At 47.3% G+C, this 23,584-nt stretch overlaps 1 long non-coding RNA gene across 1 annotated transcript in view; it reads left to right on the top strand.

The window, feature by feature from the left end:
* The first annotated feature begins 20,556 nt into the window (after positions 1-20,556).
* The window catches only part of LOC115031328, a 6,019-nt gene continuing 2,991 nt past the window's right edge, over positions 20,557-23,584 (top strand). The window contains exon 1 of the long non-coding RNA XR_003836948.1: positions 20,557-20,661. This is a non-coding gene — a long non-coding RNA (uncharacterized LOC115031328). The remainder of the gene's footprint in view (positions 20,662-23,584) is intronic.

Below are 23,584 nucleotides of genomic sequence, written 5' to 3'. Positions count from 1 at the left end.
TAGAACTCATCTAGAATATCCAGGTCATCAGAGAATCGGTTGTTTCTGCCTCCCTTCCCCTCTCCTTCCCCCTCCCTTCCTCCCTCCCTCTCCCTCCTCCCCTTCTTCCTTTTTTTTAAAATTATGGTACTAGGAATATGACCCAGGGCCTCTTGCATGCTAGGCAAATGCTCCACATATGAGCTACTGGCTCAGCCTTATCTCTTCTCTGTAGAATCCCAATGGTCTATAAGAAGCCTGTGTCATCTAGGAACTCAGTGTCACAAGGAAACCCAAGAGAGCCATGGAAAGGCCCACGGAAAACCAAGCATCAGACACATACATGCAATTTAGGACTTGTAGCTCAGCTCAGGCACCAGGAGAATACAGCTAATTAGGTGACCCCAGATATCAGCGTGTGGCCAGAAGACCTGACTTGTTGAACCGTGGCTCAACTCCTGACTTTCAGAATTGGAGGAAATAATATGTGACTGTTGTTTTATTACACTAAGTTTTGGTGTGGTTTAGCATATAGCAACAGCCCTGTGGGAACACTGTGCATGTGTGTGCTGTATATGTGTATGTATGTGTTGCATGCATATGTATTATATATGTACGTACACGTTGTATTGTGTCTTACGTGTGTATATTGTATTATATGTCTGTTATATGTATGTGTGTGTTATGTGTGTGCGTGTACTCTCACCTGTATAGGTGTATGTGGAGTTTGTATTGGGATTTCCTTCCCAATCACTCCTCCATCTTAGTTGGGGGGAGGAGGTTGGAGTCTCTCACTAAACCTGGTAAGCTCCTCTGCAGCTAGACTGGCTGGTCGGTGAGCTCATGGGGCCCACTTACCTGTGACATGGAAACTTAGGAGTTCTTTGGAAAGTTGGTTGGATGGGGTTTTATTGTGCAAACACATGAAGGAACATTTCGTTCAAGTGGACACAAGTGTGAAAGGCTAAGGCCGACGTGAAGGAGGGTTTCACTGAAGCCCTCACAGGAGAGAGGATGTTCTGCTAAAGCAAGCACGTGAAAGGACGCATGGTGAAGGATTCTTTGCTGATGACACACACGTATTGGTTGCGCGCCTTTTGTCTGGACTCTATAGAGAGAAATTCACCAAAAACATCTGGTGGTGTGCTGCGGTTTCCTGATGATTCTGTGGACTCGGGCTGACTGGGCACACATGCTGAAGCAAGGCACGTGGAGGACACATGATGTCTGGAGGGTATAGATAGGACTCCATGGAGTGTTGGGGGACAGAGCTTGGCTTTCTGGTACAGCTAGCTGTGCAACACTTGTGGGTCTAGAGTCTTCGCTGATCTTTGCTTCCCTGAGAGAGGCACAGCCAACAACTTCTCCTGGTGTCCCTCCAGGTCCCTCCTGCTGACTGGAGCAGAGGCTATCTCTGTTGGGTGACACAACCTAATCTGTTGCCAACCAGATTCTATCAAACTGGACTACTGGTGTATCCGTGAAGTGTTTGCAAGTAGGTCGAGCTATGGCTGCTGCTGACCTGTGAACTGAACTGGTGATTTCCAGACAGCACAGATGGGAGTTGCTCCAAAGAACCTTTCAAAACAGGTTCACTTCTCCCAGATCCTTTCTTTTCCACCACCTCTGGGGGTGATGGGCTAAAAGGTAGTTAAAGCATTTAAGAACCATCATTAAAAATAAGGTTTGAAAAATTAAAGTTACATATCTGTAACAGTGTTGTTGCAGGGGCACTCCCACCATGCCTGGCTTTTTCATGCATCTGACAGATCCAAATTCAGTTCCTCATGCTTGCATATCGAGCACTTCAACCCACTGAAGCACCTATCCAGTCCAACCCTGTCTTTTGTGTTAATGGACGTGGTCCCCACGTGGGAGGGGGGAAGCTCTCACCTTTTCTATCACCTCCTTTAGATCTTGTCTAGGAAAGAGAATGAACATCGCCCTCACCAGAAAACACACAGGAAAAGGTGACAGCCAGCATTTCTTACAAGCAGATCTGACTCCCGTGACAGTGGTTTCAAACCACCGACACCTCTGCCTTGATCCTCGGGGCTGAGAAGCCTCCCGGGCGGCTGCAGCGACAGTGGTGATGGCTGCTGTTGCTGTTGCTGTTGCTGCTGCTGCTGCTGCTGCTGCTGCTGCTGCTGTTGCTGTTGCTGTTGCTGTTGCTGTTGTTGTTGTTGTTGTTGTTGTTGTTGTTGTTGGAGATGGAGACTCACATAGCCCAGGCTGGCTTGGATCCAGCCATGTGTCAGAGGATGACCTTAGACTGTTGATAACGCCTACCTCCCAGCCTCTGGATAATAAGCACAATGATCCACCTGTGACATGATTTGAAACAGTATTAATAGTGATGAAGGCTGGGAAAAAGGAAGGGGAGGAGAACGAAGAAGGGGAAGAGGAGGAAGAAGAAGGCAACACAAATATTTAACTAATAGAAATAAACCTGGCCCATCCATAAGACACTAGTGAAGTAAACTGTGATGTCGTTACATTATGGAAATGAGTCGTTTTGAAGTGTATTGATGTGGGAAAGTTATCCCGCATGTATTTTCCTGGGGCGGGGGAGGTTTTAGAGCAGAATACAGAGCATGCTTCCTTTTAGCCTAAAGGGGAAAAAGTCAACACTGATGTACATTTGCATGTTCGTGTTTGTAGAAATGCCGAGATAAAGAGTGGAAAGTTCTAACCACGATCAGCTCCTGCAGGGGAAAGAAGAGACATAAGAAAGGCTGTAGATTATGCAACAAGACTGATGGACGTTTACTTGAAGCCATTTTATTGTTTTAGTTGTTGACCCATGTGAATTGTGTTACCTAATCCAAAATCATTGTTGGAGATGTGTACTTTGTCTAATTAGATTAAGGAATGGTACTAGATAGATAGATAGATAGATAGATAGATAGATAGATAGATAGATAGATAGAGATGCCTCCAGTGTCAGAAGTTCTGGATAGATCCATGTACGTTTAGATGCCTAGAACAGCTCAAAGATAAACAAAGCCTGCAGAGAATGTTGGGGTAGGGGGTTGAAGGGAAGACCCCCTGATCGTGTTCCCCAGAACCAGCAGCCAGGATGGACACTTGAGCCAAGAGGTAGACAGCTTCCATAACTTAAGGATCGGTGGGAACTGTCAGATGGGTTTCCCATCTGGAACTGGGGATCTCGCAATTCTGATTTGTGTGGTTGCAACTGAACTGGCAGATTCCGTGAAAAGCAGCCCAGCTCATACTGAACAGAAAAGAGGGAGCCTGTTTGCTATGTTCTGAGAGTCCTGGGTTATGGGCAGGCAGGAGAGTCTTAAGCTGCCCTTTGCGAGTGTGGGGCTATGACTCAGGCGTTAACCCTGGCTAGGGGGAAGTCTGTGGCCCTCACTACTGAGACATGGAGCAGAAAGGCTTCCTTCAGAGGAGTGTGTGTGGCTGGCTGCCCACTTCGCCTGCAGCCTGGAGAATGAGTGAGCAAACGGCTCACCTGAAACCTAGGAGTGGCCCTTTATCATGAAGCTGTTCCAAAAGCTGTTTGCTTGAGTCTTCAAACCGGTTATCCCAAGCAAAGGAAAACTCAGGGGCTGACATGGCGAGGACGCTGCTGCCAGCAGAGGGCAGTGACGTCCTGTCATTTACTGTCCAATGACCATAAATTAATCTTTGGGTTATTTAAAAAAATCATATACATACTTCCTTAGTTTATCTGTCTCCGCTACCTTTTTGCTGTAGTTCCCTTCGAGATAGAATGACCTATCTGCGGTCAGTTTCTACACTTCAGTGATGGACAGTTGAGGTCACAGTCCTTGGTCACAAAGTGCCCACCCCCCTCACTTGGCTAAACCCACTGTGTGCTGGAATGAACTTGAATTCTACATGTTAATTCCTTCTTAATAACTTTCAAAGACCATGGGATTGTTTCCTGGGAAAAGGAGACCCTGGCGTCTTCCCTCTCCCCTCTCAGGGCCTATGACCTCTCTTTATCTCCCCAACAGAACCATATCTAATTGTGAGAAGAGGCCAGGCTCAGGAAACCTGGGCTCCTCTGGGCAGAAAGAGCAGGCAGAACACACACCGGCCTGAGAGACACTGCTCAGGGTTCAAAGGAGCAGCTGTCAATACCACCACAGTGAGGGTAACCCACTGACTGACTGAGAGTGAACCTGTGAGGGAAACCCACTGACCGACCAAGAGGGGGCCTGCATCCATTATTGTCATGGTCTGTGTTTTGTTTTTGTTTTTGTTTTTGATTTTCCCATATCCCTGGAGCCCCTGATACCCCACGGCCTGTATTTTGAGTCCTTTTTGTTTGTTTGTTTTAAGATTTATTTCTTTATTATATGTAAGTACACGGTAGCTATCTTCAGACCTCCAGAGGAGGGTATCAGATCTCATTACGGATGGTTGTGAGCCACTATGTGGTTGCTGGGATTTGAACTCAAGACCTTTGGAAGAGCAGTCAGTGCTCTTACCTGCTGAGCCATCTCGCCAGCCCTGTATTCTGAATCTTGAAGGTGGAATTTTCCTGTATTCCTCTCTTCAAAAACTCTAGGAAAGGGGCTGGTGAGATGGCTCAGTGGGTAAGAGCACCCGACTGCTCTTCCGAAGGTCCAGAGTTCAAATCCCAGCAACCACATGGTGGCTCACAACCACCCGAAATGAGGTCTGACGCTCTCTTCTGGTGTGTCTGAAGACAGCTACAGTGTACTTACATATAATAAATAAATAAATCTTTAAAAAAAAAAAACTCTAGGAAATAAAACTCTTTGCTCCCAGAATAATAGTTTCTTATCAACCTTGGGGAAGCCCTTTGTCTCTGAGGTTTTCTGACCCTCGCACATTTCATCTGATAAGTAAGATTCACTGACTGGCCACTTTCAAGGCTGATATGTCAAGCCCTTGGAATATAGAGGGGAATGCACAAATCAACAAATTGATGTGGCCTGGGGCACTAGCTGATCATGAAATGTGACTCTCTCTCAACCCCCAAGGCAACACACACCCCTGAAAGTCAGCGTTACTAAAGTCAGTTTGGGCCACCTGGAGCAGAGTATATCATGAAGTATCTTGCAGACATAAAGAGGGGTTAGAACAGAAAAAAAATATATATCAAAACACCCAAACAATGGCCCATGTCGCACACAGCAAGGACATGGAGTTCTTTGGAGAGTTTAAGATAGGCTTCCTAGTGGGAGGTCCCCAAAGTGCTCACTACTTGTGAGCTTGGCTTGCTGCAGAGACGAAAGGGTAGACTTTGGAGAGGTGCAGGCTGGGGCTGTTTGGTGTTTGGAATTCATTTTCCTCAGTTATAGCAAATACCCACAGCCTATAGATACACCCTGAGCATGGAGAGACCACAAAGCAAGCATTGCTCCCCCCTCTAATCCCCTGCCCCATGATGACATCTCTCCTCTTCCTGGTTCTAGGCTATGCTTTCCTGCATAATTACTGGGAATCCACATGCCTTTGAGGGCCTAGGGGTTGTGAGTAGCCTGGAGAGGCTGAAAGGGCATGCAGCCTGCATGCTCATGTGTGTGGCTGATGCAAATCCCTGCCCCAAAGACATTTTAGAAATCCTTTAAGGCCAACTTGATGGTGGAGCCACTCCTCCTAGGTAAGAGATGACTGAAAATAATGGTATCTGGTATCAGATGCTGTACATAAAGAATCAGACACTACATAAAGATCGTCTAAGCCGTAGCATCCTGCTTGGTCCCTGGCAATCCAGGATACTTACGAGGCAGGAATGATTCTGTTCTTTTTCTAGTGTGAAACTAGATAGAAATGTCACAGCCTTGAGCATGTCAATGCTAACTGATTAAGTCATGCAGGGGCTGCTGAATGTGTGTGTTGTACACAGCCGTGTTGGTTGCAGTAGTGTGTGGAAGGCACGTATATTCTAGGTACATTTTTTACTTTTGGTGTAAATCAAAATATTAATGTTGGTCTGTCAGATTTGTGTGGATCAAAAGGTTGGAAACCTTTGATGATTTGGGCTTGTGAGAGATGAACCCCATATTAATGCCGGCTGTTAACAATCTAGCAGATTATAACCTGGGATACATTGGCTAAACCAGATATCAGACTCTTCATGGAAACCAGCAGCATCAAAACTGCATAAGCTCTATGAGCCATGTCACCTGCCCAGTTCTTTCCAAATCAAGAGCTCCAGTCATTTGAACTTTCTCCTGCAGTAAGCAGAAATTGCCCTGGGGTGTAGAGGGTTAATAAGGGATGGCTGGCTGGCAAGGCACACATTTCTTCTGTGCTCTTCTCCGTGGAGGTTCCAGGAATGAGACTTGTCCCTCTCCTTTCCAAACACATCCATCCTGCCTAATCCCACCTACAGGCCAAGTTGATGGAGGTGGCAAGAAAGGGATGCCACTAACCTAAGACACAGAGAGGGGGAAGCCAAGTGCCCAGGTCCATACAGGCTAGCAGAGGCATGGCCGCAGCCAGCCCTGGAACCCATGGGCTCCGTATTTTGCTTCTAGACATGTTTGTGCTTCCTCCTATGTTTGCTCAATGGTAGGACTGTTTCAGCAGAAACCAGAGAGCTGGCTGCTCTGGAGCTCACCTGTTGCTTTGGAATGTATTTATTTATACCAGGGGCCCCATCTCGGCAAACTGTTCTCTTCCTACAGCCAGAAGGCTGATGTGTTCAAACGTCACTGTCTCCACAGCAACGGCCTGTGATATTACAAACAGCAGATTGGGCCTCCGGGAAGCTAGCAAGTGCCCTGGACAGGTAAAGGGGGCCAAATAAACTTCCTGTTTCCAGGCCAAGATTTAAAAGGTTTAAAAGAACAGTAAAGAACCCAGCCACTCCCTACCTCGCCCCTGACGGGCTCTTCAGTAGAGAAACGAAGGTGTTTCGAATTGTGGTCCTGGTGTATGGTTTGCCTGTCTACGTGCAAGGGATGGCAGGAGCATTTCTGTTTTTCTTCTGACCTCCCCTGACCAAGATCTACATCTCTCTACCTTTAATTTACCAATAGCCTAAAACTCCTCTTGGCATGGTGGTAGCTTCAAGAGAAGTCTAGACATGGAGATAAACTTCCATGTTAACAAGTCCTGAGTCTGGTTGTTCTCCATGGGCAAGAAACAGAGGGAAATGAGCCCTGAATCAGTGGGTACAGTGCTTTCTGTGCACCCAAGCTAGGACTCTAAGCACCCAGAGCAAAGCTGCTTAGTCCTGGGATGTGAAGATAAAAGGATTCCAAGGCCCTAAAGGGCAGCGGGTCTAACGGAAATAGCAAGGCCCAGGTCCAGTAAGAATCCCTGCCTCAAAAAATAAGGTGAATGTGGTGGCCACGCCTTTAATCCCAGGACCTGGAAGGCAGTGGCAAGCAGATCTCTGTGAATTTAAAGCCCTCCTGGTTTGCATAGGGAGTTCCAGATCAGGCAGAGCTATTTAGGGACACAAATCTCAACAAACAAACAAACAAACAATAAATAAATAAATAAATAAATAAATAATACAATAAAAATAATAAGGCAGGCAACGGAGCAAGACATCAGAATCCACCTCTCCCTCCACCTGTGCAATCATGGCTACATACATGCACAGGAATGTGAGCACAGTAAATTGTTTGTTTGTTTGTTTGTTTGTTTTAAAATAAAAGATAGAGGAGGAAAGAAACTAGGACAGTGACAGCACACTCCTCCTGCATATACATGTAGGGACACAGAGTGCAGGGGACCCCCTCAGAGGTTGGCTGCAGCAGTGCCCACAGCCTGATGCAGGTCAGTGTCCCACTACTGCCACTTACACCATTACCCCCCCATCCCNCCCCCCCCCCCACACACTTTCATCTGACCATAGTGTGGCACTAGCCACACAAGTTAGGTCACCCCCTGCAGTTTGACATTCTTCTAAGGCCCTGGAAAGAGACTAAAAGAACAGAGGAAGTAGGTATGACCAAGAGGTGCATGCAAGGCCACACCCTCTTCTAGTGCCCCTGACAGCCACCTCCCCGTGACTTCCTGTATGTCCAGATTCCTGACATACAGCGTTCTCACCGGACTGTGAGACCTTTAGTCTTGAAAGACTCCAGGAGCTGAGTTAAGATGTCACGTCATGACTCCAATCTAAGTCTGTCATAGTTAAGAATCTGGGCTTACCTTGTCTTCCCCCCTTTAAATTTAGACCATAAGTTGCCTTGAGCCATCTGCATCTTCTATAGCTTAATATTCTCATCTTCTTGGAGAGAGGCACTAATCACTCTGAGCAGAGGAGACATATTGCTGGTGCTGTGGAGAAAGCAGGAACCCTAGAAGTTACCCATATGCCCACAAACCTTGCAGCTCACAGACAAAACTCTGAAAAGTTCTCTGAAGCACTTAGTAGGGCCATCTCTGTGAGTAAATCTGCAACACCTGGCTGACCAAATGTCTCAGTTCATCTTCTGTCAGTTCATTTCTTCTCTACTGGTGTTGAAAAGCTGTCTGGGGAAAGAGTCCATATCTGGCCATCTTCGTATCCACCATATCTTTTCACATAATAGTCACCTAATAGATGACCTAATAGATATGTGGCGTCATGATCTGAATTGTTTGTACCTACTCTCCCTTTCTTATCCTTGTCCTCCCTCCCTCTCTCCTTCCCTTTCTTCCCTTTTGAAACAGGGTCTCACATAGTCCAGGGGCTAATCTCAAAATTGCTTATTGCCAAGGGTGGCCTTGAACTCCCGATCTTCCTGCCTTTACCTCTCAACCACTGAAATTAGAGATGAGAAAGAAAAAGAGGAAAATGTCTTTGTGCTTCTTGGCCTACTGGCCACACCAAAAGCAACTATTTTACACCCAACCAATAGTTTCTGTGCTGTGAACCTCGCACAGAGGCAAGAGGGGTGTCCTGTTCTATATTTCCTCACACTAGTCCCTTGAGACAGGGTCTCTCACTGACTCTAGAGCTCACTGTTTTGGCTAGACTGATAGCCAGTGAGTCCAAGCAATCTTCATGTCTCAGTGAACCCATGACACCTGGCCAAAATTTCTGTCAGCTAAAATCTCCATCTCTATTGATAAGTTATCTGGGGACAGAATCTGCTTCTGGACAGTGTTAGGGTTAGAGGTGTCCAAGCCAACCCATGAGTGTTGGCAATTTGAAATCAGGTCCTCATGTCTGCACAGTGAGTAGTACTTCCCACTGGGCCATCCCTTCAGACCCTTATCGTGGTCGTTTGAATGAAAACAGCCCCCATAAGAGCACTGGGAGTGACACTGTTAGAAGGTGTGGTCTTTTGTTGGAGTAGGCTTAGCCTTATTGGAGTAGGTGTGACCTTGTTGGAGGAAGTGTGTCACTGGGGGGGTAGGCTTTGAGGTTTTAAATGCTCAAGCCAGGCCCAGTGTCACTCTCTCTTCCTGCTGTCTGCAGATCTTCATATAGAACTTTCAGCTGCCTCTCTAGCACCACGATCCTACTCTGATCAGAATGGACCAAACATCTCAACTATAAGTAGCCCCAATTTAATGTAAGAGTTGCCATGGTCATGACGTCTCTTCACAGCAATATAAATTCTAAGAGTAGTCTTTCAATTAGTAAAATCAAAGACCCCCTTTTTTTTTTTTTTTGAGATCTTAAGGTTCTAGAATCCTGGGCCTGACCACACCTTGGTGGTAGAGCAACTGCCTACCACGCATGATGCCTGTCTTTCGGCCACAGGTGAGATCCCTTGGAGGATTCATGATCTTTTCTTCTGCAGGAATGACAACACATTCCACTCCAGCATACCTCCAGGCCTGGCCATGCCTTCCCAACATGCCAGAAACTGTTTTCTAGCTACTAGCTTCTGCATTGATGCAAGTGGTAGAAACACTGAAGTGTTGCCACAAACAAGATAAAAAATTGATTTCTTCATCTCAGGAAAAGTCTGAAGGAGAGGGTAAGAAAGCACCAAAGTCCTCCAATACGAACCGAGAGTCTCAAAACATATTTCCTACATCTATGACGATGCTGTTCTGGCTCCAACTTTTATGCATTATACTCACAAGGAAGCGGGAAAGGACCTACTTCATCAATAGGCCCACAGATCTCTGTGTCAACCCTGAGTTCCATAGCTGCCCTAGGAGACCAGAAGCTTCTAGGGGACTTAGGTATCACAGAGTCAGGTGACTTTCCCAAGACCAACAGTGGGTCAAACCCGCCATCCTCTGAGGGTGCTTACTTAGTTTTGTTATTACTCTGACTCTGGTACCAGAAAGATTCGAGAGCATCCTGGTGAAATCAGCCTCCGGAAGCCGTCCTTAAGGAATGTGTTACCTGAGGCATTGGATTTCGGTGCGTTCATTCCAGCTGTGACACAGGGCCTGCAGCAGGCCTCCCTCGTGCCATCTTGCCTGGCAGGTTATCACCCTCCCCTTCCACCAAGTACACCATTGCCAGCTCCACCAACCACCCCACCCACGCAGCGTGGCAATTCCTGATACCTGGCAGGGAACTTGGGATCAGAGAAGGTAAAGTACGGCAGCTGCACCAATTCTGGGGTCTCCCCGAGTCCATAGGCCAATGATTCCCTGCCTAGACCTGTGGCTGCGTGCAGACGTAACCCTTATCTTCCCGAATCTGGCCCAGGCCCTCCAACTCTTGTGTTGCCTCCCACAGCAGGAGCCCCAGGAAAGGGAGCTGAACTGGCAGCTTCCCAGCCTCCCCTCTCAGGGTGCCAGACTCTCTCTGATCATCTCACCGAGAGATGGTGGCTCTACTTACGAAACTTGGTACAACCATTTGATGGTATTGTCCTGGCTGCAGTGTTTCCTCAGACTGGAAAGCAGAGTGCTGTGGGTGCTATTTGATACTAAGTGTGTCCACAAGGGAAAGATAGAGTATCTTTCTTGAGGGGCTAAAGATGTAAAGTCTTTGCTTATCACCCTCCCCAAAAGAGACCAAAGAAACCAAAACAACCAACATAAGGACATCGGGCCCTACAGACATTTGTCCTTGGCAACTGTTTTTCCTGTCTTTGGTGCATGGAACAACAATCTATATTCAGATAAGGGGATCCTTGATTCTTCTCCCTAGGTGAGGTTGTACTACCAGGCTACTATGATGGGCTGTAACTTCCAATAATGTCTAAGTGCTCCTCACAGTGTCGTGGACCCTTCCAAATGGGTACCAGAGGCAATTCAACCCCAACGTGGACTTACAAGGCCTGCTGTTCTTTATGGAAAAGCCTGGGGTCAGAGCATTTACCTTGAAGAACAGCCTAGCTTCTAAATTTCTTTAGTGCAACACAAGATTCCCAAAGTCTCCTTCTCCTCTCTACTTTCCCCGATCCCCTTTCCTCTCCTCTTCCTCCTCCTTCATCCCCTAGTCTCTGGTGAGGAACCGATGAAGTCATGAGTGAATGTGAATTATTGACATCAGCACAGACATTCAAGAATGCCAACGTCTCAGATCATTGGGAGGGCAAGGCCGGACTTTGGTCCGAGTACAGATGTTGACAAATGATGACCTTTAGCTAAAATGAGCATGTACAGAAAGTGCTGACCACAGCTTCCTCATCTCAGAATAGTGCAACCTGAGAATTCCCCTACAGAGACACCCACTCCTTACTGAGATTAGCTAACCCGACTTTCATTCATGATGTACATAGTCAGGGTTTCTCTTCCTGCACAAAACATCATGACCAAGAAGCAAATTGGGGAGGAAAGGGTTTATTCAGCTTACACTTTGTACATTGCTGTTCATCACCAAAAGAAGTCAGGACTGGAACTCAAGCAGGTCAGGAAGCAGGAGCTGATGCAGAGGCCATGGAGGGATGTTTCTTACTGGCTTGTTTCCTCTGCCTTGCTCAGCTTGCTTTCTTATAGAACCCAGGACTACCAGCCCAGGGATGGCACCACCCACAATGGGCCCTCCCACCCTTGATCACTAATTGAGAAAATGCCTTACAGCTGGATCTCATGGAAGCATTTCCTCAATGGAAGCTCCTTTCTCTGTGATAACTCCAGCTTGTGTCAAGTTGACACACAAAACCAGTTGGTACACTATAATACATGCAACTCCAGGCTGCTGCAGGTGATTCTCCATTCACGTGGGCAGCCCACCTGATCACGGCTTTGTATTACTTGTGTCTGCTATTTCTAAGTTCTCAGCATCCCATGTTCTATCTTCTTTCTCACCCTGGGCCTGAACCCAGTGCCTTAAGCTTTGTTGGAGAGGGCTTCATCACTGAATCCTACTCCAGCCTTCTCCTCCTCTTCCTCCTCCTCCCTCTACTCCCCCTTTCTTCCTCTTCCTCCTCTTTACAACAATACCATCTTTAGACATTGAAATCTTCACTCCTTTCCCCATCTTTGTCTTATGCTTCTCACTAATGGAAATGCCACTGTCAGTCTGCAATGTGGTCTCCTGACCTGGTCCACAGCCACCCATAGGTGGTATGGAGTCTCTCTTTCTCTACCGAACAACAGCTTGGAACAAGGAAACATTTGATGGGTATCCTCTTCGTGCCAGATATTGACAGTTCTTCCTCCTCTTGCCTCTCCTGCAAGAAGCCTTTGTCAGCAGGCTTCCTTCCTCACTTACATGCAGGGAAATCTGTCTTTTGTATCCCCATCCTCCGCATGCCCCACAGCCTCACAGGAGAAGTAGCCTGGTGAAGAGACGTGGCTATCAGGTCTGTATGGAGGAGGCAGAATTCACTCTGCAGACTGAGTGCCCATAAAACCTCAGGCAGGGACCAGCAAGAAAGAGGTGCCTCCAACTTGCTATGGAGATGTTATTCCAGCTGGACTAAGATTCTGGGCACTTATTCCCGGAGAGGCAAAACCAGTGTTGAAAAGTAAGTGTTCTTGGAACACTTGGCTCCTGGACCCAGTCGGTCAGTCGGTCAGTCGGGGCCTTGTCAGGGAGAGCAAACAACTGCTGTAGCTCATGGAGAGTACCTCTCCTGCTCTTAGGAAGTGGGGTATAGTGGGGCCATTAGTGGTCCTGTTAGATTGCCTGGGCTCTGCTCTTCTTGTGGTTAAACTTTAACAGGAATGCTCCACATCTTAGGATGCCTCCGTACAAAACAGGGATGGGAGTACCTTTGTTCCCCTTTGGATATCTAAATTCTGAAGAGTGGCCTTCTACCCCAGCCTTCCTCTTTCTAACACAAGCCCCAGGGATTTTGAAAAGACTCCCTGGACCTCCCTGTTGTCTTGCTAATACATAAGTAGGTGGCTGAGCAGCCCAACCCTGTAGAAGCATCAAAGATGTACAGGGAAGGAGCTGGCACCAGACAGAGATTTAGGACAAAGTTGGCTTCATAAGCGAGCTTCACTTTTCTTAGAGAAAGGTATTGTCTTCCTGCAGCTCATTTAATCTGGTGGACTTCATGCATGTAAAAAAAAATGCAATTCTTTCTACACTTCCGAGTCTGTGGAATGTCAAAATTCCCCATCGAAGTGACAGGCCGGACTTTTTTTTTTCCACAGAGATGTTTGTAACAATGGTTCATTGAGAAGCAGTGCACATGAAGTGAACAGCTGAGGCAGGTTTCCAGATAACTCCCGCCCAGATCGGGTCCTGTTGGCCTGATTGATCTGGTCCGTTGTGCCAGGCCTCTGCCCCAGCTTGCCCTGCATAGCGCACATTCTTTGTTCTGTTTGTTCAGTGTGATGTTGATTCATTATTTCAGACTGTGTGGAGTCATTCAGATTCTCCTTTCTCTTTGAAAGGAAGCAAACAGCTGTCTCCTATCGAATGCTGGTTTAAAAATGGAGGGAAAGTCTGGAGCAGTTATCCTGACAGTCTGAGGCATTTGCCCTTGGAAAAGCTAAGACAGTAACCCTATATATCTGGTTTTAACTGGGTTTAAAGGGCCAAGGCCTTTAACGGGCTTTCTGTTTACAAATCAGAAAGTAAAACCCAAGAGCATTCAGGAGTCCAAGGTCACACAGTAAAGCTATGGTAGGAACCATAATCCAAAACTTCAGATTCTCACAAGGACCACACACAGTCAAAGGTGTGGGGAAAGAAGGTTGAGACTTCACCCTCCATCCTTCAGGGGTGGGCAGCCTCACAGGTGACAGCTTATAACTCAGCCTGGGTGTAATACAAGAGATGCTGGAGGAGCACACTTGCTCCCTCCCTACGCCTTTCAACAGAAGGCACTGCTCCCACTTGGCTGCCTGAAGTGACTCATTCCTTGGAGTGTCCCCAGTGGCAGGCACAAAGATGATGTGGATCTGGATGTGTCGAAGCTACTGTGTCTTCAGGCCTCCATAGAGCTGAAACTCAGGACTGTCAGGAGGATTCCCTGTGAGCTGGGGCTGTAGCTCTTCTGGGAAGAGAGCTTTCCTGGCATGCATAAAGCCATGGGGTTTAATTCATAACCCTCCAAAAACTGGGCACTCAGTGGTAGTCACCCGTAATCCCAGCACAGCACGTGGGAGGAGCAAATGGGAGGAGCCCCAGCTCAGGGTCATCCTCCACTACCTTGTGAGTATGAGGCTGGCTCGGGCTAGCCTCAGAAAACATGCTAACAACAGATGCTCGCTCGCTCCCAGAACTGACACACTTAAGTTCAGTCACCCACATGGTGACTGAGAGAACAAACTCCTGTAAGTTGCCCTCTGACTTCCACATACACATCATACATATCACGGACACACACACACTACTCATATACACATGCACACACCCCACACTCACACACACACACACCAAACACACACACACACACTACTCATATACACATGCACACACCCCACACTCACACACACACACACACCAAACACACACACACACACCAAACACACACACACACACACACACACACTACTCATATACACATGCACACACCCCACACTCACACACACAACCCACACTCACACACACACCAAACACACACACTACTCATATACACATACACACACTCACACACACACAAATATACTCAACATTCACATACACATACTCCCCACCACCCCCCTCTTTCACACACACACACATTCCCTCACTTGCACATACAAATGAATAGAGTGCCATTTTAAAACAATTATAAACTATGTGTCCCTAGAAATTTTGTTCCTGCAAGTCTTTGAGATTTGTTTGTGTGTGTGTGTGTGTGTGTGTGTGTGTGTGTGTGTGTGTGTAATTATACTGTTGCTGTCTTCAGAAACAATTTTTGGCAGTAATTTTTCTCCTTGTCAACTGAGAAACCTAACACCCAGAACCCAGAGAGACAAACCAAAGACCCCAAATCACAGATCTGGACTTAAACATGGGCGGCTCCTTACTCTTACTGTTCTTCTAGCATCTCTGAATGGATGCTTCATCTTAGAACAGGGGTGCCAGGATGGGCCACGGTTAGTTGATGACATTCACTAGTATATCTGGAGGCGAGAACTACAGGTGCGGGGAGAGTCAAGCGTAGAGCCTGTTCTGACGTCAGGACAAGAATCAAGGTCATCCTGAAGGAATGACGTAAGGGTTTTTACATTCGACTTTTCTTCTCGTGGCCCCCACTCATGTCAACCCCTTCCACATTCTTTTTTTCCTCTTCCCAAACAAACCAATTTCTCTGAATCTGTCCCCACACTTACTTCTTTCAGAAATCCTTCCAGGACTCAGTGCAGCTTTCCCTGCTGTTGTCACCCAATTGTCCTTAAAGATACATTTTTGCTGATGTGGAAAATGCCAAGCCAGTATTTTTGAAATCTTCACCATGGGTCAAATACATGCCCCACCCTACTCTCCCCCTCCCCCACCCCATTGATCCCTCTCCCTACTGAGTCTACACAATGTGACAGGACATCCTCAGCCAGTCTCACTAACTCACTGAGAGGCCTCAAACACGTCCTTTCTCCACCTTGCATTTCAGTGTCTTTATCAATAACTGAGCATAAGACAGGCATTATGATAACATGCCTCTAACGCCAGCACTCAGCTGATGCAAGATTGTGACTTCCGGACAAGCCTGGGTATCCAGCCTGGTGTCAAGGAAAAACTGACCACGTGTGATAAAATTAGTATTTCCCCAGATATAGATGTGGTCCCAAGAGAGCTCCTCGGGAAGTTCCATGTTATTACATGGAAAAAGTATTCCGTGGCTAAAGACGACACTAACAGAACCCTGTTAGGGAGGGGCTAGGTTTGGTTCAAAGGACCGACACTGGGAGGCTCCGAACTCAGGTCTTCATGCTTAGGTGGCAAGCACTTGCCCACCGAACTGTTGTCCCAGACCCCCTTCCCTTTGTTCTTTCTTCCTGTTAAATCAACCTTCCTTCCTTTCTCCTTCCCTCTCTTTCTACCCTCTCCTTCTTTCCTTTCTTCATTTCTTCCTTTCTTTCTTCCTTCCTTCCCTCATTCCTTCCTTTCTTTCTTTCTTTCTCTCTTTCTTTCTTTCTCTCTTTCTTTTTTTGAGACAGGGCTTTTCTCTCTCTCTTTCTACTATTGAGCTACATGCCCAGGCTTTTTGAAGTCCTTTACCAATCTTGTTTCTTTAATGTAATCCATATTAGTGTCTCTTCTTATATGCATACAGAGGTTTAGTAATTCGTTTAAATTTGCATAGCTCTTTAGTTTTACCTAAGGCAGACGCAGAACTACACCTAGTTGGAGAACCTATGATCTCAGCCCTCTTACTAGGGCTCTTGCCTTGGTTTTGTTTCTTGAGGCAGTGCCAGGATTGCAGGTATGAGCCACCATTCCCAGTTTAGATTGCCTTGTTAGAGAGTTGCACTCTCTGAAGCCCAGAATACAGTTATGAAAAGCAATTCCACCCAAGCTAGTACAGTTGGCCTCTCATATCCGTGGCCTATAAACAGCAGCTTCAACAAACCCATGTCAAAAAAAAGCCTTGTGTCTGTATTGACAAGAAGGTGCAGCAGCTACTGACCCAAGTTCACACTCAGTTAGGTACGATGAGCCCTCAGGTACTTAATGTATATAGGCAGGTGTATAATGGGGTTCAGTTCTTCACAGACACCCCACAGAGGACAGGAGGATCCTTGGGTGCTGTCGTGTTTCAGAGTTCCTGGGGCAAAGTCCCTTCAGATAGGGTGACCTTGTGAACAAGATAAGACATGAGTCCAAAACCTGAGCAGGCATGAGCATCCACGTGAATCCTGCTCCACTGAACGTCTTCAGGTCGCTTCCTTCCCTAAGGGCACTGCACCCTTACCGCACCCAAGACTGTGTGTGTGTGTGTACACATACACACATGTGCCCATACACGTGAGTGAGAACAGCCTCCTTAGCAGCTGTGTCCCTATCGGCAAAATAGGTACTTGAAGCTCATCAACTTCTAAATCGGGTGTTCTTGTGACATCAGGAGACACACAGGGGAAGAATTGCCAGTTCTGAACTTAAAGAGGTGAAAGAGCCAGCACATGTGGTCAGAGTGGGCTCATTCATTTCTTCTTTGAGTTTTATGGGCGTCTGCTGCAGTAGTAACAATGCTAGATCCTCAATGGACTGTGGCAACTGAGATCAAGGTCATTTTCTTTAGACGCCTTAGGGGACCAGTAAGAGGTGGGAAATGGGACCACAAAGATGCAATCCCAGAAGGCTTTCTGGAGGAAAAGGAGAAGGAGGAAGATGAAGACAGGCTGGCTTTTGAGGTACTGTCTTTACCAAGTAGGTATTCTGAGCTGCAGAGTCCTTCCAGGATCCCTTGGAGGACCCTCACAGTTGCAGCTCTTAACTGAGAAGTAACACCCCCTTAGGCTGGAGTAGCACGTGTCCTACCACCCACTTTCTCAAGGAGACTGTCAGACCTTCTGTGTGAGTGTGGTTAGCCTTAAGGGATGGGGAGGTAGGCCAGCTTGACTGCTATTTCCCTGTGTCCTCAGGCCTTGCCCCTAGGAGACAGCCTAGCCGTGCAGCAACAGAGGGAGGTCACTGCCCTGGACACGGGACTATACTGAAGTTGTGGCACATAATAGAGGGCAGATCAAGGTGCTTTCTTGGCCTTTGCTGCCCTGAGGTGACTTATCCAGTTCATTTTCTCTCCTCCATTCTTTGCCTGTTTCCTCTCTCCCAGGAAGGCTGTTAAGGCCCCCAGAAGATGTGTGATTTCAGCCTGTGTGCACTTGGCATCGGAGGGTGCCAGAAGGCTCGGGTCCCCAGCTCTATCTGCCTCCTGGCACTCTTCAAGGAGACACAGAGAAGGGATCTCGCTGCCATGAGCTCAGATGGTGGGGAGGGCAAGGGACAGAGGCAAAGAAGGTAAAAGACAGGCAGAGACCACCCAGGAGGACCTGAGCCCCCAAAAGCTCAAATGAGCCATGTTCCCGTAGCTGTTATCCTTCCCGCAAGTATTCATTTATCTCTCCATTATACAGGAAAAAAAAATCAAACACCTAACTTCAATTTTTTCAGGGGCCCTGGCTTTTTTTGTCCCTTCCTTCCTTCCTTCCTTCCTTCCTTCCTTCCTTCCTTCCTTCCTTCCTTCCTTCCTTCCGCCTCCTCTTTCTTTCTTTCTTTCTTTCTTTCTTTCTTTCTTTCTTTCTTTCTTTCTTTCTTTCTTTCTTTCTTCCTTTCTTCCTNTCCTTCCTTCCTTCCTTCCTTCCTTCCTTCCTTCCTTTCTTTCTTTCTTTCTTTCTTTCTTTCTTTCTTTCTTTCTTTCTTTCTTTCTTTCTGTGTGTCCCTCTTTCTTTCCAGTGTTTGGGATGACGTCCAGGACTCACACATGCCAGGCAAGCGATGAACTACACTCTCACCCCACCATTGCTCATATTTAGATCAGTCTCCTGATAGACCAAACAGGACCACAGAATACAAGAAGGGAACCACACAATTTTAAGCCCAAATGCACTCTTTTTCGGATACGGCTTGCACATGTCCTCTTGACTCCTCCCAGTGATGTGAAATTTCACAATTATTGCAACTGACTTGGTCTCAGGGGACTGATGCCTACGCATATTTGCTGTCATTGGCCATGTATTTTATTCATGAATCTGGAAAACATGCTCTAAGTATCTCACGTTACCGCCTACACTTGAGTGGAGATCACAGAGTTAATGGTGGGGCTGGAGGTGACCCACACATAGCCTTCCCATCTCCTTAGTGTCTAACACTTTATGTCTCCTATCTTGCTGCACTTTACCCAGAACCTTACGGGGCAGTGCAGGAATCACTGTGTACCAAGGCCCCACAGCAGTGAATAAGTGGCAGGCCCACAGGAAAGGAGATTTTCATACAAAGCAGCCCTGTGACCAAGGGTGAGGAGATGGGTAGGCCTGGGAGGGGAAGGCGAAGGCTACAGTATGGGAAGTTTGCTCTCTGGGAACACCAGTTCCCCCCCTCCCCCCGTCAGCCAGGACACTGAGTCAAGGCCATTGCAGAGACAGTAATGACGTCATCTACCCCAGTAAGATCAAGTCGATGTCACCGTTCATGGAGCTGAGCTCTTGGCCTTCCAAACACCCTGTCCATTGCTGCTGCAGGAAGGTACACAAACCCACAGAGGTGGGAGAGGAAGGCAACCCTAGAAAGCTTGCTTGATGGCCACTCGGGAAGGATGCAGGCTCCATCCTTCTCCTTTTTGGAACCAAGATGGCGGTGTAAGGTGGGAGAACAGAGTAGAGAGCAAGGTGCCAGAACCTTCAAGATTGATAATATGGGCTGGGTCTGGTGGCACATTTTTTAGCACTTAGGAGGCTATGACTTTGAGACCAGCCTGGTCTACATAGTGAGCTCCAGTCCAACCAGGGCTACACAATGAAATCCTGTTTTGTTGTTGTTTGTTTGTTTTTAAAAGATTTTATTTGTTTATTATATATAAGCACACTGTAGCTGTCTTCAGACACTCCAGAAGAGGGCATCAGATCTTGTTATGGATGGTTGTGAGCCACCATATGGTTGCTGGGATTTGAACTCTGGACCTTCAGAAGAGCAGTCAGTGCTCTTAACCACTGAGCCATCTCACCAGCCCGTTGTTTGTTTTTTTTAAATGAAAGATTAATATACTGAAGCCAAGACAGAGGAGGAAACCCCTTCAATCACAGGCTACATGTAACACAAAAGCACACACATTTAAAAAGCCACATGATCCTCAAATATCAACTTCCAAATGTTAGAGAAGTTTTGAGTTATATGACTGATTAAGGGATCTGTGGTCTAGCTGCCCAGGTACTTTGAGCCTCTCTGTGTCCTTGGTCCAATTCTTCATTCTGGAACACAAGAAACTGGAAATCTAAGTGAGTTCCCTCTGAACTCAGATCCAAGCCAGTACCGGGAGAAGGAAACAACACCGGGGCACTGAAATGAAGGTGGCCTATAGTGCACAGCCCTAATCTCCATGGCAGTAGAGACAGGATAGGAAACCCCCTTGCCCTTGTCCCAGATATTGTCCCAGGCATCAAAATGGATGACACTTGGGTAGGTCAACTCAGTGCTTGACAGAAGACCCAAATTACTCATTAGCCAGCCTGGGTGCTGGCCTCCATGTCCCTGTCCTTGGCCAGAAAGAGAGATGAAAGTGTAGCCGCGGGCTCAGGGTGAGGCCAGGCTGATAGTTTAGCAGCTATCTCAGCCTGTGGCACTATCAAAGCCTGGTACAGCCAAGAGGGAGGCTGGACTTTCAAACAGGCCTATGCCCTTCACATCTCACCCCACCTAAACAAACAGAGGCATAGATGAAAGGAAGCCATCCATGGACATGTTAGCAGATGCCTCTCAAAGCAAAGGGGACTTGAGTCAGTACAGGCGAGTACAGCCCAAGATCTAAGGATGGATGGAAGTGAGTCCTGAAGGTTAGTGCCATGGACGGGGCCGTACTATTGCACAGATGAGAAAAGGGCACCTCAGGCGCAGGTGCGAGGTACAGCCAAGGCCACGCTGAGATCTGATCTGATAGACTCAGCCTTTGCCTTCCCAGGGTAGGTGCCTATGTAGCTGTGCCTAACCTTGCTTCTCCATGGTCTCCATGCATCCCTCGCTGCCAGGGTTAGAGACTCTTTGGAAGAGAGCAAGCCCTACCCTCTACACTGTCTGAGGGAATCCAGTTGATAACCCCACATCCCCCACTCTCTCAGGCCAAACCTGGCCCTGGAGCCAACCACGTCTTGCCCATTAGGGAAGTTATAGGTTTTCAGTCTGCGCAGAAGATAATGCAGCCCCAGAGGAAAGCAAAGGACAGGTATTTATAGCTTCCTGGGGTCCCTGCTCCTGACTCAATAGGGAATTGTTAACAGTGATAAAACACCCAGCAAAGCATAAAGGTCACCCAAAGGTCAGCAGTAGGACACTCTCTTTTCTCAGCAGCAAGGAAACAGTGTGACTAGGATGTTCCAATGGTTGGGAGGATGGTCGAGTAAACGATTGTTGCCAATCTTTAGCCTACGATCTCCAGAAGTCCCTGAATTTGGGGGAAATGGCAAACACCCATGATGATTAAGACAGAGGACTTCTGCCTATTGAGCCTCCCTCCCCCCAAAGGCTCTGCTGTTCACTCACTGCAGTCAAATGAAATCACTTGTCACCATCCTACAAAGGAGCTCAGGGATTGGCTGAGTGACAGCAGAAGCCCCACTACCCCTGATAGGCATGTCACAGGAGGGGAGCTGTGTCCAGAGCAAGAGTGGTCCACTGACATTCCTTAACTCAAATAGGTAGTAAGCACATTACATTCAGGACCACAGACTAAGCATAGGGCCCGAGGTGATGGAGTTTCTGCAGTGTGAAAGGGACTGGCAATCAGGTTCAAACACCACGTGGGCAAGTGGGAATTTATAAGCAAGGGACTGGCTGTGGGGCCAGGATTGCTCAAAGAAAGCAAGAGGTGTCAGAGGGATTCTCACTAGGCTAAACCTACAGAATTCCTGTTGGAAAGAGGTGAGGCACCAGACACCACCTGGTGGCTGGTGAATGAGGAGGAACCTGGTTAGATGTCCCAGGAGTGTGGGTGGATGGGGGCAGTGGGTATCCTTTCTAAACAGGCATGAAAGTTTGACCAAAGCAAGGAGCCTTTGTTCAAACCCAGGTCTGGGGCTAGAGAGATGCCTCAGTGATTAAGAGCACTCTGTTCTTCCAGAGGTCCTGAGTTCAATTCCAACTACATGGTGGCTCACAACCATCTGTTATGGGATAGGATACCCGCTTCTGGTGTATCTGAAAGCAGTTACTACATATATATATATATATATATATATATATATATATATATATATATATCTTTTAAAAAAAAAAGGAGAAGGCAGGTCTGGTGCTACTAGCCCCGGGGCTAATCTAACTTGATATCCTAAGTCATGCCTCTTCTTGCCTGTCCCACTGTCTTGACTAGCGTTGCATTAACTTGACACAAACTAGAGTCATCTGAAAGGAAGGACCCTTAACTTACAAATGGCCTCCATAATATCCAGCTGTAGGGCATTTTCATAATTGGTGACTGATGGGGGAGGGCCCATTGTGGGAGGTTCCATCCCTGGGCTGGTGGTACTGGGTTCTATAAGAGAGCAGGCTGAGCAAACGCTGCAGTCCAGGCTGGGGTGGGGCTCCGAATCCTTCTACTCCTGCCTCCCCAATACTGTAACTGCCCATCACTAACCAACCTCACCCAGCTCAGTCCTGGGCAGTTTTTTTTTCTTTCCTTTCTTTCTTAAGACAAAGACTCCTAAGGCTCAGGCTGATCTCCAACTCATTATGAGGGTGACTTTGAACTCTCCATCCTCCTGCCTCCGACTCCTCAGTGTCGGCATTACAGGAGTGAGCCATGGCAAATGTTCCCCTGTAGTGCTGGAGACTGCATCACGCATGCTAAGCAAACCCTTTATCTACTGAGCTATAGGCCCGGCCCAGCCCTAGAGCTTTGGGGGTGACCCAATGGACTGTTTTCAAACCTGTTTGTTTAGTTTCCCCTTCCCATCATGCTCCGGGTCTCTATTTCCATCTTCAAAGTGTGCCTTGGGCCTCTGGCTGCCTTGCCATTCTCGGGCTGGTCCAATCTGTCACTTGAATTGTCTTAGTGCCTGGTTCTCCTGTGTCACGTTGGCCTCTTACCCAGGTCTTCTCACTGTCTTTCCTGAAAGTTCTCTCTTATCATATAATTGTCTTATAAAACCTCTTCAGTGAATTATATTGGATGTCTCTAGAGTCTTCCCCATCCTGGTATCCAACCTGTTGTCTACTCTCCCCTACCCTGCCCTCTTACTCCAGATTTCCTTGGTACTTCAGGGCTGCTTCCGCCTATTTGCAGAGACTCCTGCCCACTCTTCAGCAGAACTGATCTTTGTGGAGCAGGTTTGAGCCCCAAGGCTGGCGTGAAGCCTCTCATACATTCTCAGTCCCCATGTATTAGAGTCTGCCCTGGCCTTGTCATCTGGAACAGGGAAAGCTGTACTCTCTGTGTTGTGTGACTTCCTGTGGCAATGCCCTTGATGAGGGTTTCACAGAGGCCCTTTAGGGAAAGCTATTTTTCTCTGACCTGGGAGGAGATCCAACAGCCCAAGGGGACCCAAAACATTAAAATGTTAATCCAGTTGGGCAGGTCACTCACCTGGCCAGAAGGCTGCTGTATCTAAAGCTATGCTAAAGAGATAGGAGGAATAATTACCTCTTGAATGAGATGATGTGATTTTCCTTCCCGGAAGGAAAGGAGTCTCACCGGAGTAGACACTCACAACCCACAGACGTGCACAGATGTCTTAAGCCTGCCTGCTTTTCTGAATTAGTAAAAAA

This window comes from Mus caroli, chromosome 6, assembly GCF_900094665.2.
Source record: "Mus caroli chromosome 6, CAROLI_EIJ_v1.1, whole genome shotgun sequence".
NCBI classification, from domain to species: Eukaryota; Metazoa; Chordata; class Mammalia; order Rodentia; family Muridae; genus Mus; species Mus caroli.
This window is presented reverse-complemented; position numbering and strand designations above follow the sequence as displayed.